The 18448-nt window shown below is 41.3% G+C and overlaps 1 protein-coding gene across 2 annotated transcripts in view; it reads left to right on the forward strand.

Moving 5' to 3' along the window:
• The window catches only part of LOC126456675 (uncharacterized), a 186284-nt gene that overhangs the window by 64693 nt on the left and 103143 nt on the right, over positions 1-18448 (forward strand). The gene's annotated exons all lie outside the window — the stretch shown is intronic.

Consider the following 18448-nt stretch of genomic DNA (forward strand, 5'->3'; position numbering starts at 1 on the left):
CTACTAAGATGATTGAAATGTTAGATTAGTTTTAAGTCCAAAAGGTTCTGTAAAACAGTATATTTGAAAGATAATTAGCTAAAGAGTATGTGAAAGTAAAGTTTCAATGTTATTTTTTGTCAACTTACAACTGAAGAAAGTAAAATAGAGAAATTGGTTAGATCACCTTTACTTTGCAATTCTTGTATTACGAGCATTAGGCCATGGTTCAAGGTATATTTCTCTGTCTAAAGTTCCATCTCCCAATGCTAGAGAGTTTACCAGAGTGTATAAAAACTCAGAAAGCAGTCATAATCTCAAATGAACTGACCATCCATCATGTGGCCACTTGTAAACAGTTTGGGTCGCTGAGCTTGTTTGAGATTATAACCTGTAATAGTGTCACCAGCATTGGAAAACAAAGTGTTAGCCAGACAAATATGCTTTGGATCACAGCCTTAGGTCCATAAAACAAAAATCAACAATCATACAAACACCAGCTGTGAAAGCCTTCATTGTAGATTGCCTTTATTTGACTCACCTAAAACAGATTTATTTTATTTATCTATTGTTCAGTTGTTAACTGGGATATTCACAACATTTTTTCCCCTGAAGATAATTAGGACATTTTATGCACAATTTTCAGTGAAGCAATAAAATAAAATCTACTGTATAGAGAATGTGTTTGTAAACTGGATAGCACAAAAACATGTACTATAATAGAAAGTACTACAAATGAAAGTAAATGTAGTTTGGTAGCAGCAATTCATTTATTGCTAATCATACTTATAGTTTACAGGTTATTAACAGGAAATATCTTAAGGTTCATAAAACAGCTGGAGACATTTTTAATAAGATTATGCAAATTAAGTGTGGTATCATCATTTGTGGAGCCTTTACCACTGATTATCTCTCAGACAATAGTTATTGAGAACACAGAATTGTAGGTATCTAGCTTTCAGTTGTTTGCCACAGAATTCCCATTGAAATACATTGTGCAAAAGCCATTGACAATATTTGTTTTTAGATGCAACTACGTTCAGTGACTTAGATTTAATGTGAAATGTTAAGAATGAAATGAAATGTCATGTGGCTAGGGCCTCCCGTCGGGTAGGCCAGTCGCCTTGTGCAAGTCTTTTTAGTTGATGCCACTTCGGCGACTTGCATGTCGATGAGGATGAAATGATGATGAAGACAACACAACACCCAGTCCCTGAGCAGAGAATAAAACATCGTGACCAATTAGGTTCAGATCACTGAAAAAAGTATTGCATCAAGGAGTCATTAAGAATAACTCAATCCCAGTGTTTGGTCAGAAATTATCAAAGAAAGCCCAATACTTCTATCTCACAATACTTTTTCTGTACTAAATAATTCTTAAACAGTTTTTGGAATGTTGCTTTACTCATACCGTCCCACAAACCATTTGGCAAGCACTTTACTAGTTGAGCACCAGAGTATCGAGGGTCTTTCTCAACAACTCTCAGTCTCTGTGTGGAAAATGTATGTTTTCTTCTAGTGATGTGTTCTCTTTTATTAAAAAACTGTTCTATGTATGTGCAGAAATGGAATCATCAATGTTTGTAGTTCTGCAGTAGTCACATTGTTTTTATTCAGAATGGTGCTAATAGCCTTTTTTGCAGTACAAAAATTTCTTTTGTGTTATTGGTACTATAGTACTGTAAACAGAAGTTATTTATTGGCATAAGGTGCAAGCAGCATCATAATAAATAATACAGTATTTAATTTACGTTGTACATATATTATCTCTGTTTGAGATTATTAGTTAATACCTGATCCAGTCACATTAATATGACAACCATCCATATTCAACATCAATGTTCAATAATCACTCAGAGAAGACAGGTGGAAGTACTATCAGTGAAGGGTGAAGGGTACTTAAAGTGTTTTTCTTGGGGAGGCGGGGGGGGGGGGGGGGGGGGGAGGGGAACAGTGCGGTCATTGTCATATTGAAGAAGTGAAGTGATTTATCTGACATCAAAAAGTGCATTATCAATGGCTTTTGGGCCAAGGGTAAAAGCATTTTTGAAACAGATTAGTTTGAAAACTCTTCATGTGGCACCATAGTTACAGTATACTGTGCATGATACCCAAAACTGGCACTGAGACAACTGTGGTGCATAATGAGCCATAGATGACAGGGATGAACAATACCTGCAGAGCTGTGTGCAGGGGAGTAGATGTGCAGTTGTTGAGTAACTGACCACCCAGATGAACCAAGAGCTATCATTATTGTCTCTCTATGGCCGTTCAATGAACGTTGCTGTTTATGAGGCTCCACAGCAGCGCCTGTTTCATGCACCTGTGCTGACTGCTGTTCATTGGTGACAAAGGCTGGAATTTGCACACTAATACTGCAACTGGATGTCCACTGAGAGGTGACATGTGGCCTTCCCAGATGAATAATGTTTTATGGTCCACTGGACAGGTGGCTGTGTGTGTGTAAGGTCCTGCAACAATCATTTACCAGGTCCAGCCAGGAGGAGGGGGTGTTATGGCCTGTGGAGTGTATTCATGGCATTCACTGTGTGGTCTCATCATTCTGAAAGGCACAATGGATCAACACAAGTATGCATCTATCCTTGGGACCACATCTATCCCTACATGCAGTTTGTTTTTCCTTGGCTCAATGACAACAACCAGCAGAACAATGCAAAGTGTCACACAACTTGCAGTCTACATGTGTTATTCAAAGAGCAGTGAGATGAGTTTACTATACTCTCTTGGTCATGGCACTGGAGTTGGTATGGTTCCACATCCCAGTCAGTACCTTTCAGAACCTCATTGACTCTCTTTCCTGCACACCCATATTGCAACATGTGGTTCTTCGGGCTTCTGACAGGTGGCCACATTAATGTGACTGGACTGCGTATAATTTCCCAAAAAATTTTATACATGTAACTTCTTTTATTGTTGTTCCATTTATAAATACAGTGTGATGAGAAACAGTTTGAAAATCTTGCACATTGTAGGTTGTGGTGAGAAATATTGTTAAGAGAAAAATCTGATATATTGTGCTGCTTCCAAATAATTAGCAGTGAAGTTAGCCAATCAGTCTGTTGTGTGCACAGATTCAGGCAGCCCACCAGAGATGGTACCACCAAATGTGTTCTTCAGTTGGTTTCCTGAAACTGAACAAGACAGAGATACAAAAATTGGGCCTGGGATGGTAGTAAGGATTGAATCTGATCCAAAGGATGAGCAGTCTCTTCCACTTTCGTCTATGCTACAAGGATGACTGTCACAAATTGTATATGGTGGACAAGTTGAATTTGCATGTGCAATGGCCTGCTTGGCTAACTTCATTGCTAATTAACTCAGAAACATTGCAACACATCAAATTTTTTTTTCTCCATTATTTTTCAGCACAACCTACTCTGCAACACCCCAACACCCTTACAAGCTTTTCAGACTGTTTCTGGCCATCCTGCATACCTATGTGGTATTCGTTTTGTTTCTTAGTGAACACCATGCATTTTTTTTTTTCTTTAGATTTACGTAAGTCATTCTGTATGAGCCACTTCATCAAATTAGCTATTGAAGTAAACGTGCCTTTTTTCAGCCAGTTTTAAATGATAACTATAGGAATATACTACAGCTCCCCATATATCACTGCTCCCATAAGGATCATAGGACAAGATCAGATTAATTACAACACACATAGAGGTATTTAAACAGTCATTCTACCCACACTCCATATGTGAATGGAATGGGAGAAAGCCCTAATAGCTGGTACCAATGGGGCATACCCTCTGCCTTGCACTTCACAGTAGTTTGCAGATTATGGATATGGATGTAGATGCAGATGTAGACATTGATATTCATCTGATTTTTATCCAGATTTACCAATGGTATGTCATCAGTGTATAGTACTTTTTACTCCTACTCACTAATTTTCTTGTCGTTCATTAAGAGGTTGAACAATAGTGGACTAAACACAGATCTCTGAGGTACTGCATGGTTAATGGATATGACTTCAAATCTGCAATCAGTCTCTGTAGTCAAATACTGCTTTCTGTTTCCACCATACAATTTTATCCATTGCACTGCATGTCATGTGTGCCATCATAGCTTTGAAGTTTTTCTATTAGACAAGTATGGATGATAGTGTAAAAATTGAGGCAAATTCAGAAGCAGAGCAGTTGGCAAGTTTCTCTTGTCTAAAGCATCTATATTAGATTTTGTTATCCTAGAGGTAACTGTTTGTACCAGCAGACAAAGGTTCCACCACTGTTGTTATAAATTGCAGTGACTTCCTGGTGGAAGACTTCTGCCAATTATCTGACTCCTCCACCCTTATTATCTGCAAAAGTCATCCCATCCTAGAAGTCCAATACAGCCTCCAATCCCTGCTTAAAGCCTTAGGCCCTTCCCAGACCTTCTTCCCTGAACCCATTTCCCTCCTCAGTCCTATGACACCTTGCCCACCCTCCTTTTACATTCTCCCCAAAACCCACAAACCCAACAATCCTGCATGCCCAACAGTGGCTGGTTATTGTGCTTCCATTGAAAGAATTTCAGCCCTCATTGACCAACACCTCCAACCAGTTGCCTGTAAATAATCCTCCCACATTAAAGATACCAACCACATCCTTCACCAACTCTGCACCATCCCCACTCTTTTACCTCCTGCATACCAACTCATCACTGTTGACACCATCTCTCTATACACCAATATCCCCCATGCCCATGGTCTTACTGCTATAGAGCACTATGTTTCCCAACATCATTCAAACTCCAAACCCACTACCTCATTCTTCATACACATTACTAACATTATCCTAACCTACAACTACTTCTCCTTTGAAGGGGAGGTATATGAACAAGTCTGCGGTACAGCCATGAGCACTCACATGACACCTTCCTAAGCCAATCTGTTTGTGGGCCATCTAGAGGAGACCTTCCTAGCCTTGCAAAACGCCAAACCCCTAGTCTGAGCTCAGGTTCATTGGTGATATTGTCTTGATCTTGATTCAGAGCCAAGACACCCTTTCTTCATCCCTTCACAACCTATAGCATCACTTCTTGAAAACAGTAATGTAAATCACTGTATCGATATGTGACTACAATGGAGCTACTAAATGTGCTCAGAGAATTGTAATTACTATTATCTCTGTGTCATAGTATACAAGAAAAGATTTCATTGTCTTCTCTTGTCTTCTTCTTCTTTGTCTTCTGTGCCTGGTTGGTTCTGATGTTGCATTTAGATTACAGTCTGCAAAGTATTACTTCTACTACATGTAGTGTATTTAGAATTTCTGACTTTCCACATGGGAAAAATATATTTAAAAAAGATGCTGTGACTTACCAAATGGGAAAGTGCTGCTAGATAGACACAATAAAAACACACACAAACACACACACAAATATCAAGCTTTTGCAACCCACAGTTGCTTCATCAGGAAAGAGGGAAGGAGAGGGAAAGATGAAAGGATGTGGTTTTTAAGGGAGAGGATTAGGAGTCATTCCAATACCGGGAGCGGAAAGACACCTTAGGGGGAAAAAAGGGGACAGGTATACACTCACACACACACACATACATATCCATCTGCACATCTGTATATGTAAATCAGCGTCTCATAATAATTTCCATTTCATTTTTAGGCCAGAGGTACAGTTTTATTGAAAGGAATTATTTTAATTGTGTATGCTGCCATTGCACTTAGGCAGCTATACTGGAGCATCAAGCCTCACAGAGAAAAATAATTGTTTGAATATTATATTAAATTTGCTTATTGCCTAACATTAAAGAAAGATAATTTTTTTATCCATCGTGAGTAAGACGGATGTCTTCATATTGGAATACGCATGATACTTTTGGCCACAGCACCCTGAGAAAATATAGCCATGCGTTTTAATGAAAATAAAAGAGATTTTCTTTAATCAAACATTTTCATTCCAAATTAACAGAACATTTTTCCTCTCTTTTCAAAAAAGTAAGTTATGCAATAAACCTCAACACCATTTCTCCCATCTCCTTCACCTGGTCCTCCTCAACCTAGTGGGCCTGCTTCCTAGATGTTGACCTCCTCCTTTCAATGCCTTCATCTGAACCTCTGTCCTCATTAAATCCACCAACCACACCTGCATTTCAACAGCTGTTATCCCTCTCATACCAATAAATCCCTTTCATGCAGCCTGGCCACATACCATTTCCCCTCACACTCCCAATCCTCCCACCACCCCCAAGAAACAGCCACAAAGGAGTGCCTTCTTTGTCATCCAATACCACTCTGGACTGGAACAACTGAACCACATCCTTTGCCGGGTCTTTGATTACCCATTGTCAGGTGCTGAAATGAGAGACATCCTATCCGAGTTCCTTCCCACACCTTGTAAAGTAATGTTCCATTGCCCACCCAATCCTTGCAACATCTTTGTCCATCCCTGTGCCACTCCCAATTCCATCTCATTCTCTTAGGGATCATGTCCCCATGGAAGACCCAGCTGCTAGACCTGCACAATTCACTCACCCAGCACTTCCTATTCCAGCCCCCCACAGTCTTATCCTACTCCATTAGAGGCTGGGACACCTGTGAAAGCAGCCATGTCATGTACTGGTTGTGTTGCAGTCACTGCTCAGCTTTTTATATTTATATGACTACCGACTAGCTATCCACCAGAATCAGTGACCTCTGCCAAAATGTGGTCAAGAGCAAATTGGATCACACCGCTGCACAACATACAGCTGAAAATAACCTGCTTGATTTCAATGACTACTTCAATACCCAAGCCATCTGGACCCTCCACCACCCACTTTGCTGAAATGTGGAGATGAAAGTTACTCTTACAATACATTCTCCACTTCTGTAATTATCCCAGCTTCAAGATATCATTACATACTGTCCCCATACCCTCTACCCAACAGTTTCCAACCCCTCTGTCCTATCACCTCCTCCCTGTTCTCATCTCACAACACTCGCTTTGCTTGCCACCCTCTGCCAGCCCACCTGTTCATCTTTCCCTGCTCCTCTCCTTCTTTGCCCCGTTTTCCCAATCTCCCTGCCCCACAGTGTCCTGATGCTGTGCCTGTTGGCATTCTAGTCCCTGCACCTCACCCCCCCCCCTCCCCCTTCCCCTGTGCACTGCTGTCTGATCCCTGCCCCCTCCAGATTGCTGCTTCCATCCCAAGTGATAGCTGCAGTCTGGCCCAAGTTGCCAGAGTTGGCGGTCATGTGTGCATGAGGTGTGCTTGCTTGTCAGAATAAATGGTATGTGCTTCTCTTTTTCTGACAAAGGCTGTGGCCAAAAGCTTTGTGTAAGTGTCTTTTTAATTATGCCTGTCTGCAACTTAATGTGTCATCTTTATGGTAAGTAGCAATCTGTCTTTTCTTACACTGTTGACATTCCTACCTGGAGTTTCCATTGTTTGACATGTTCTGGTAGCCTAGATGTAGCTGATCCTGTAGATTTCTCTGTTTGGAAACTGTGGTCTACCAGAATCACAATACTGTGTTTGTCTGTGAAATTAATCAACCTGCTGTGCATAAGTGTCTCTATTATGTTTGAGAAACCATATATTAAAATAGTGGTCTGTATTTCTTTGGATCGTTCTTATCACCTTTATAGTATCTTTAGACTACTTTTAATTTCTCTGGAATATTCCTTTCGGAATGAGCAGTTTGTTGTATCCAACAATGATTCAGTTATCTCTTCACTCACATGGATCATTAGTTGATTTCATATCTTCTACACACGGCTTGGTTTTTTGTTTCTGAATGCTCTTTTATGAGTTCATGTTTTGTCACAGGTTCCAGGTACATTAAATAGGATAGTTATTAAAGTATTTTAGAATTCTTAGATGCCTGATGATTTCTTTCATGCTTTAAATTGTGTGTTTATTGAGTGAACTAGCAATTTTTACTTAATTTGTAACTCCAATGTTCTCAGTTTTCATTGACTTAATAATACTACTATTATTAGCAGTCTTCTTACCGTATCTTTCACTGTGAATTAGAGAAGTTCAGCATAAAGGGTTACACTGTAACACCTTACTTATGTAGAACTAATATGGGAGGAGGTGGAGTTGCTATGTATATAAAGACTAAACAAAAATTCAGATACTAAAACAAGTTGATTTTGTAGAGATTGGGACGTAAAAGTATGTCTTTGTGAATCAGTACTGAAAATAGTTGGCTTGTAATTGTAATTGCATGTAGATCCCCAGTGGCAAGTTTGGAACTGTTTGTAAAGCATATGGATACCTTATGTACTATCTGTTGGAAAACAACAAACAGTTATTATTCTGTGATGATTTTAAAGTAGATTTTCTAAAGGATACTGACAGAAAATCCAATATGGAAACCTTGTTTGGCTTCTACAATTCTCTCTCAGTGATTAACTTTCCAACATTGTTTTATAAAGACAGTTAAGCTCTGACTGATAATGTTTTCTTCAGTGAAGCTCAGAACAAGAAAATAACTGTATACCCAGGAACAAATGATCTCTTGATCATGATGCACAGTTAGTTAAAACAATCAAGATAGCATTTTAAAGTATAGATTTCCATAGGTGGAAATTAGTTAGAATAATTAATGACAACAGGAGAGAAATTTTTAAGAATGGTCTTCAAGAAATGTCCTGAAATGAAATTTGTAATGAACAAAACGTTCAGATAGAATTTAATCTATTCCATGATAAATTCATATCATTATTTATTAACAGGTTGCCTCATAAACTATTCAGAGTGGACATTAAACAGCTGTGTTAAAAAAAGAAAAATGGATCATGGAGTACTAAAAACTTGTTTCCACATAATAAGCATGCTTACTTGCTTTTCTTTAACATGTGATGTATAACTCAAAGCATTTTTCCAAAGAAATTTAAATATGTCATTGTTAAATCCCACCATAAGAAAAGTGAGGAGAGATGTTGATGACTACCAACCTGTTTCACTATTGCCAACATTTTCCAAAACATTTGATAAGAGTGATATACTCTGATCAGTCAGAACATTACCACCACCAACATACTATTGATATACACCTGCCCAGGTGATAGCAGTTTCATCTGGTGAGGAATGACTGCTAGTCAGACACACCCACGGTGCATGTAGTATCAGTTAGTGTGCTGTTCAGGTGTAGAATGGGGAAGGCATTTGACTTATCTGAGTGTGACCGAAGGCAGATTGTGATGACCTGGAGGCTTGGCATGAGCATTTCAGAAACAGAATGACTAGTCGGGTGTTCGAGGAGTGCTGTTATGGTGAAACCAAGGTGGAACCACATGTAGAGGTCATGGCGTTGGATGGCCACCCCTTGTTACAGGTGTCAGACATCATAGGCTGGGCAGACTGGTAAAATGGCAGAACTAACATCAGACTTTAATGCTGGCCAGGTACAAGTTGTCTGAACACACGGTGCACCAAACACTCCTAACAGTGGGGCCCCCGCAGCAGACGACCCATGCATGTGCCTCTGTTAACATCATGACATCACCAACTACAACTGAAATGAACATGCGACCATCGGCACTGGATGTTGGCACAGTGGCAGAGTGCTGCATGATCTGATGAATCCTGATACCTCTCCATCATGCTGATGGGAGGGCATGAATCTGTTGTCTTCCAGGGGAACAGCTCCTTGACACCTGTACTGCGTGATGGAGGGAAGTTGGTAGCGGCTCCATTATGCTATGGGGAATACTCACATGGCATTCTTGGGTCCAGTGGAGCTCATGCAAGGCACCATGACAGACCATATACACTCCTTCACGGTGATCACGTTTCCAAATGGTAGTGGCATTTTTCAACAAAATAATGCGCCATGTCGCAAGGCCAGGAGTGTGAAGGAGTGCTTCAAGAAACACAGTATTGAGTTCCAATAGATAAGCTGCCCCCTCACTCCCACTCCCCCCTCCCCTCCCCCCCACACACCAAGCTCGACTGATCTGAACCCGATCAGACACATCTGGGATGTGATTGTATGTGGCGTCAGAGCTCATTGCTCCCCTCTCTGGAATTTATGGGAGTTAGATGACTTGTGTGTGCAGATGCAGTTCCAACTCCCTCCAGCAACTTACCAAACCTTACTCCTACATGACATGACATGTCACCACTCTTATATGTGCTAAAGGTGGAATTACTGGCTGTTAGGCAGGTGGTTGTAAAGTTCTGTCTGATCAGTGTAGGCTGTTGTAGAATAGTATCCTACCCCAGCAACAATTCTATCATTAGTAAATCAGAAGTTGGTGTTCAGAAGACTTGCTTACCTGGGAATACCATTTGTACATTCATTCACCAAATTTTACAAGCATTAAATAACAAAATAGCACCAGTTAGTATTTTGTGTGATATATCTAAGGCATTTGACTGTGTGAATCACAGTAACCTCCCAGATAAAGTCAGGTTTCATGAAAGAAGATAAATTTGTTAATGCCAGATATAAATTTGAGTGTTGGGAGCTTTTTTCTGAAGGCATTTGCTGGAGCATAGGCTTGTATGGAAGTGAAATGTTGACTGTAAGCAGTTCAGACAAGAAGACAATAGAAGTTTTTGGAATACAGTGCTACAGAAGAATGTTGAAGATTGGATGGGTAGATCAAATAACTAATGTGGAGGTACTGAATAGAACTAGGGAGAAAAGAAATTTATGCCACAACTTGATTAAAAGAAGGAATCACTTGATGAAACATATTCTGAGACATTAAGGAATCACAAGTTTAATATGGGAGGGAAGTGTGAGGGGTAAAAATTGTAGGAGGATACCAAGATATGGGTACAGTAAACAGGTTCAAATTGATGTGGGTTACAGCAGTTTTTTAGGTATAAAGAGGCTTGCACTGGATAGAGCAGTGTGGAGATCTGCATGAAACCAGTCTTCTGACTGAAGATCACAACAACATAAATGACCATATTTTATTTATCTGTTTATTTGTCCACAAAATCATGTTCATGGTATGGATTGCAAGTTATAGCAATAATTCATAGCTAAAGGAGCATAAGCCTTTTTGTTACATAGATCTATAAATATACATACACTGTAAAGGAAAGGGTATATGAATGCTTTTGTATTGCAGTGGTTTCTAAGGTGCAATCTCTGTTTTAAAATACAAAATCAACGTAAGAATAATTGTTTTCAACTGCCTTCACAGTCATGGTTAAGCCCTCAGGGGCTAATCATTTGTTTGCTGGATATGGGCTTGGTGACCTGTGGGTTCCTGAACTGGGGCTGGTTATTGCAGCCATTCCCCTGTCACTGTGAGCTCTGGGTGTGCTTCATCAATTACTGTAGGGTGCAGCAGTGGTACATTGTGTATCACAGGGAATGGGCTTCTCAGCTTGACCACCTGGATTGCGAGGACGCTAAAAACCTGTATAAAAACATGCTCAATCACAAGGTGTGTTGCATCCTAGTGGGATGCTTGGCTGTTGAGGTGGAACAGTCATTAGCAGGTAACTTTTGGGGACTCTGCCGCACTTCAGTTGTACAAGGCTTACCTAGGCATGCAGGACTCGGTCTAAGTAGCCTTTTTTTTCTCTAGCTGTTAGTGGGAACAAGATGGAACCCCCAAAATTTTCTCTTCATCCTCCCAGTGGAATTGGTGGGTGGGCCACTAGTAGGTACCAACATCCGTTCTACCAAGAGGGCTTGGGTAACCAGTTCTCCAGATTCAGTTAATAGTAACAGAATGCCTGCTGGTGTCTGAATGTGTTTGTAGTTAGTAAATGGAAAGAGGGAATCTTCAATAAAGTTTCAGAATTCCACACACAAAAAAGCTTAGAGGGTGTAGGTGGATCTTAAAATCTGTCAAGTGTTTGCAAAATGGGATCCTGTCTGTCAAAACAGCTAGCTCCCAGCAACTGAAGAAACTCCAGAAAGCTCAGTGCCTCAGAGAATATGCAATTGAAACTGAATTGCACAACATCTTTAGGTTGGTTTTGCAACTTGCAGGGATTCGGTTGACATTTTCCAAGAAGAACTGAAAGCTTGAAAGCTGAGTGCTCCCAGGAAGACACTGTTGATGTGCAAAACATCACGAAAAGGGTGGATGGTGATATTATCAGATCAGACTCTTTTATATTTACATTTAACAGAACCAAGCATGTCAAGGCAGGTTTCCTTTGCCTACATGTGTGGCCCTATTTCCCCAACGTAATGTGCTGTTTTAAATTCCAGCACTTTGAGCACACTACTTTTGGTTGTAAGGGAGAAACCACTTGTGGCAAATGTGATAAAGCCACCCATGAGGGAACTGGTTGTTCATCTCCTCCAAAGGATGTCATCAGCTCTAGGGATCACCTTGTCTGGAGTAGGAACTGCAGTTTCTTCCTTGAAGAACAGAAGATCCAGGAGATAAAAACAGCAAAGTGCATGCTGTATGGTGCGAAAGTTATATACAAGGCTATGCAACTGCCCATGTTCAATACCTCCTTTGCTTCCATTCTCAAATAGCCAGTCCAAAAACCCAAAGCTGCTACGCAAGTGGAGGCTGCTAGTGTGAGCACTACTACCTGCATTTGTCAAAGCACTTGTGCCGCTGCAGTTAACTTTGAAGCCTGCCCCTCCCCCCAGAACTTCAGAAAGGCTATGGTTGCTGCATTTCAGAACTCCATGCCCCTCCAAAGATCCAGTCTTGTCCACCATCCAGCAGTACAACTATCATTTCCACAGTTGTGATTCTGAAGCCTCCTCAGATCAAAAAATCAAAGGCAAAGATGAAGAATTGCCCACTGATGGAGATGGAAAGTGTACAGTCCAACGATGTCAATGTCATCCTCTCTGATGTCTCTCTTGAACATTTTTCAGAGATGATGGACCTTGATGTTGGACTGGAGCAATCATCTCACCCCAAGACTGAGCCGCCACCCATTTTTAGCTCCCCTCCCCAACAGAAAGTCAGGATGAAAGTGCTGCCCCTGTGATAGGTGGCTCCCATCCTACAATGAAACATTAGTGGGCTCAGGACACGAATGAAGAACAGAAACTCCCAAGACAGGATTACCTCTTTGCTTGTGTTTGCAGGAAATGAACTTTCAAGTGTCTGATGCCTCTGTACTATGGGCTATATGATCTACCATAAGGATGACCTCATTGGGAAAAGGGTCAAGGAATGGTTCATTGTGTTTGTCAATAATGTGCACCATCCCTCTGCTCTTCCCTTGACAATAAACCTGCAAGCAGTAGCAGTTGAAATTCAGGTGTGTCAGAGGAGCACTGCTTGCTCACTGTATTTACCTCTGCAAGATGCAATAGACTCTGAGGCTCTCACAGATCTTATCGAACACCTCCACCAACCATTTTTTCTACCGAGAGACTTCAATGCCTGTCATGTTTTGTGGGGCTGAACATCTGCTTGCCCTCGAGGTCCGGTTTTCAAGAGCCTCATTACATCTCATGATCTGTGCATCCTCAGCACAGGTACTCCCACTCATTTCTGTGTTGCTACTGGGCCATTGTCAGCCATTGACCTCTTTCTGCTCTCCAGCCCTCACAGATTCTGTTCATTGGGAAGTAATTGACAACCTTTATTCCATCGATTACTTCCCACTCAGAATTCACATAGTGGAAGAAGCATTACCTGAAAAGAAGCCACCTAAATGGATAGTCAGCAGGGCTAACTGAATGCTGTTCAGGCAGCTGGCTGTGTTTGAACATCGCGACAGTGTCCAGGAATGGGTTGTTCACTTTACACGAGTGATCTGACATGGCACTCAGCTAACCGTCCCAAAGTCCTCAGTCATCTTGGGATGCAACCTGTACATTGGTGGTCCAATGAATGCCACTCAGCAATCTGGGACAAGTGTGCTACTCTTTGACAGTTTAAATGCCACCCAACATTGGACAACCTCACAGGCTTTTGAGTCATGAGAGCCTAGGCTTGTCAACTAAGTAAGGAGAGCAAGGAAAGGTCTGGCAAGCATACCTGGACTCCATCAACCATTCCACTTGTTCTACAAAAGTATGGAAAACCATCAGGAGGATTTCCAGTAAACACAGTCATTAACAAGTAGTAGCAGTGCTGAATCAGGGCCCTCCAATCAGTGCCTGGCGACATTGCTCAGATGATGGTAGAGCATTTTGCAGCAACTACTGTCGATGCCAGCGAGGATCTGACTTTTTGCTGCTACTGCGTGACTGCAGAGAGGAGCATCTTGAAGTTAAGATACCAAAAATCTGAGTCTTACAACTGCCATTTCTCCATGTGGGAGCTGTAATCGTCACTGTCTGAGACTCGTGATACTGCATCTGGTCAGGCCAAATCTAGTACTGCATGGTTCAACATTTGCCAGCAGTGTTAAGGGAAATCCTCCTCAAATGTTTTAATTTGATATGGTAGACAGGTCTCTTTCCCAGCTCATGAAGAGAGGTAATTTTGATTCCTCTCCTCAAACCAGGAAAGGACTGCACATGCCCCAGTAGTTACTTGAGTGTCACCTTAATGACCTGCGCAGGAAAGGCCCTGGAGTGAATGGTTAACCATCATCCGATGTGGGTGTTAGAGACCAGCCAACTCCTTAGCTGCTCTCAATATGGTTTCTGAAGATTTTGGTCTGCTATTCACAATCTGACCCTACTAGAGGTGACTATTCAGCAGGCTTTCTTATGTAAACATCATTGTCTCATTGTATTCCTTAATAATGAGTAAGGCATATGACACTACTTGTAGACACACTGTTCTCCTGCGATACCAGCAATGAGGCTTCCATAGCCACCTTCTGATACTCATACGGTCCTTCCCGTCTGAGTGCTTTTTTAGGTCCTGAATTGATGTCATGCTATTGGATCATTTTGAGCCGGAAATGATGTTCCTCAGGACAGTGTTTTAAGTGCTATCCTCTTTACCATAGCCATAAACAATATCATGTCTACAATAAGGAGTCCTGTACAGTGCTCTTTATTTGTGGACAATTTTGCTGTTTTCTGTTCCTCCTCCAGTGTTGCAACAGCAACCCATAAGTTGCCACCTACACTGCGGTGGTTAGAGGAGTGGGCTGCAAAGACGTGTTTTCAGTTTTATGCAGATAAGTGTGTGTGTGTGTGCTCATTTTAATCATTCTTGTCGTGTTTTTAATTTACCTGATTTGCATGTGAGGGACACCATTCTACATTTCAACGATTCAGTGAGGTTTCTGGAGCTCATTTTGACTCAAAACTGTCGTGGTTGCCACACCTGAGGGACTTGAAACCCAGAACCCAGAATGCACTGGATATGGTAAAGAAACTTAGCTACAGGTCTTGGGGAGCAGACAGGGAACATCTGTTCCAGTTTTATACGGCTTTCATGTGTTCACGGCTAGACTATGGATGCACAGTGGACCTTCTTACCTGAATATTATTGACACTGTCCACCATGAAGGGATTAGGCTGGCCATGGGTGTTTACAGGACCAGCCCCATATCCAGTCTCTGTGATAAGACTGGGGAACTGCCACTCACCATCCAGTAGCGAGCTCCTCATGATGCATCAGCAAAGTTCCTCACAGCTCTGACATCATCTGCATATCATACTGTTGCTTGTCCACCTCTGGAACACCTTTACTCCAGTTGTCCAGAAACAAAAATGACGCTTGAGAGCCGTATGTGATGCGTGGTGGAGTCACTTGGTGTGGAACACGTACAACCCCAAATCGAGGGTTTTAACCACCTGCCATCATGTTTACTGCAGAGACCCAGAGTAACTTTAGATTGATGTAGTACAGAAGAGATTGCATGCCTGCATATGTTTTAGTAAGTTATTTTGTGATATTTTAACTGAGCCCCACACCTCTAAAGCTGTCTTTACCGATGGCTCAATACGTGGGAGGAGGAGGGGGGGGGGGGGGCTAATGGTTGCTCCCTGATCGTGTCCTCTAGGTCCAGCTCCCTCAAGACTTTACTGTCTTTGATACAGAATTATGTGTGATCTTGTGGGCACTGGAGCAGATGAGATGTGCTTCAAGTGCAACATTCCTTGTCTGTTTTGATTCTCTGAATGCCCTTTAGTCTCTATAATGCTTGTATCCAGCAGCTAAAGTAGTCCAGAATATCCAGGACACCCTCCTCTTCCTACAATGTCTGGGGAAGGACATGTTTTGTGCTGGGTACCAGGACACATGGGTACTGCAGGAACCACAAAGGTAGATGCAGCGGCCAAGGAGGTGTGTCATGATCCTCAGTTATTTCATTGTGCTAACCCCCTATATGCTGTCACATCGCCGTTGAGCTATGGAATCATATGTCAATGGGAAGATGAGTGGCTGGAAGTGACAGGTAACAAACTGTGTCTAGTAAAGTGCACTACGTGGCTGTGGCATACCACCTTTTGACAACGAAGATGGGATTAAATCCTCCTTACTCGTCTTGGCATAGGCCACAGTCCTCCGATGTGTACCCACTTGTTCTGGTGCAACCGGTCACATATTCCTTTGCCATAGTTTCAGCTCCTCTGTCGTTTTCCTTCTGTTTTCATCTCTTGTGTATTCACTATTTCTCCTTTGTTTTACAGCAAGTGATGTGAAGTGATTGTGTGGATCAACACAAATGAATAGGTGTTGGTGAATGAGTGAGTGTGCCAATGTTTTTAGCCCTTTTACCCATATTCATTCCTTTTAATATTTGTAAGGTTGCTGATAACCTTACCATTGAACATCCATACACCCCAAAAACAACAACAAATTCATGGTTAATAAATTTTGGACAAAATTAATGGTGTTGTTGTGGTCTTCAGTCCAGAGACTGGTTTGATGCATCTCTCCATGCTACTCTATCCTGTGCAAATGTCTTCATCTCCAAGTAACTACTGCATCCTACATCCTTCTGAATCTGCTTAGATATTAATCTCTTGGTCTCCCTCTACGATTTTTACCCTTCATGCTGTCCTCCAGTACTAAATTGGTGATCCCTTGATGTCTCAGAACATGTCCTACCAACCTATCCCTTCTTCTAGTCAAGTTGTGCACAAATTCCTCTTCTGTCCAGTTCTATTCAAAGTGCCCTCATTAGTTACATGATCTACCCATCTAATATTCGGCATTCTTCTGTAGCACCACATTTCGAAAGTTTCTACTCTCTTCTTGTCTAAACCATTTCTCGTCCATGTTTCACTATCATACATGGCTACACTCCATACAAATGCTTTCAGGAAAGACTTCCTTAATCTTAAATCTATACTCTATGTTAACAGATTTCTCTTCTTCAGACATGCTTTCCTTGCCATTGCCAGTCTACATTTTACATCCTCTCTATTTTGACCATCATCAGTTATTTTGCTCCCCAAATAGCAAAACTCATCTACTACTTTAAGGGTCTCATTTCCTAACTAATTCCCTCAGCTTTACCTGATTTCATTTGATTACATTCCATTCTGCTCATTTTGCTTTTGTTGATGTTAATCTTAAATCCTCCATTTAGGACACAGTCAATTCCATTCAGCTGTTCTTCCAGGTCCTGTGCCATCTCTGACAGAATTACAATATCATCAGCAAACCTCAAAGTTTTTATCTCTTCTCCATGGATTTTAATTCCTACTCCAAATTTTTCTTTTGTTTCCTTTACTGCTTGTTCAATATGCAGACTGAATAACATCAGGGATAGGCTACAACCCTGTCTCACTCCCTTCCCAAGCACTGCTTCCCTTTCATGGCCATCAACTCTTATATCTGCCATCTGGTTTCTGTACAAATTGTAAATAGCCTTTTGCTCCCCGTATTTGACCCCTGCCACCTTCAGAATTTGAAAGAGAGTATTCTAGTCAACATTGCCAAAAGCTCTCTCTAAGTCCAGAAATGCTAGAAATGTAGGTTTGCCTTTCCTTAATCTATCTTCTAAGAGAAGACATAGGGTCAGTATAGCCTCACTTGTTCCAACATTTCTATGGAATCGAACTGATCTTCCCCAAGGCTGGGTTCTACCAGTTTTTCCAATCGTCTGTGAAGAATTCATGTTAGTATTTATCAGCTGTGACTTATTAAACTGATAGTTTGTTAATTTTCACATCTGTCAACACCTGCTTTCTTTGGGATTGGAATTATTATATTATTCTTGAAGTCTGAGGGTATTTTGCATGTCTCATACATCTTGCTCACCAGATGGTAGAGTTTTGTCAGGGCTGGCTCTCCCATGGCTATCAGTAGTTTTAATGGAATGTTGTCTACTCCTGGGACCTTGTTTTGACTTAGGTCTTTCAGTGCTCTATCAAGCTCTTCACACAGTATCATATCTCCCATTTCATCTTCATCTACCTCCTCTTCCATTTCCATAATATTATCCTCAAGAACATCGCCCTCGTATAGACCCTCTATATATACCTTTCACCTTTCTACTTTCCCTTCTTTGCTTAGACTGGGTTTCCATCTGAGCTCTTGATATTCATACAAGTGGTTCTCTTTTCTCCAAAGGTCTCTTTAATTTTCCTGTAGGCAATATCTGTCTTACCCCCAATGATATATGCTTCTACATCCTTACATTTGTCCTCTAGGTATCCCTGCTTAGCCATTTTGCACTTCCTGTCAATCTCATTTTTGAGACGTT

The sequence above is a fragment of the Schistocerca serialis genome, chromosome 2 (genome assembly GCF_023864345.2).
Source record: "Schistocerca serialis cubense isolate TAMUIC-IGC-003099 chromosome 2, iqSchSeri2.2, whole genome shotgun sequence".
Lineage (NCBI taxonomy): Eukaryota > Metazoa > Arthropoda > Insecta > Orthoptera > Acrididae > Schistocerca > Schistocerca serialis.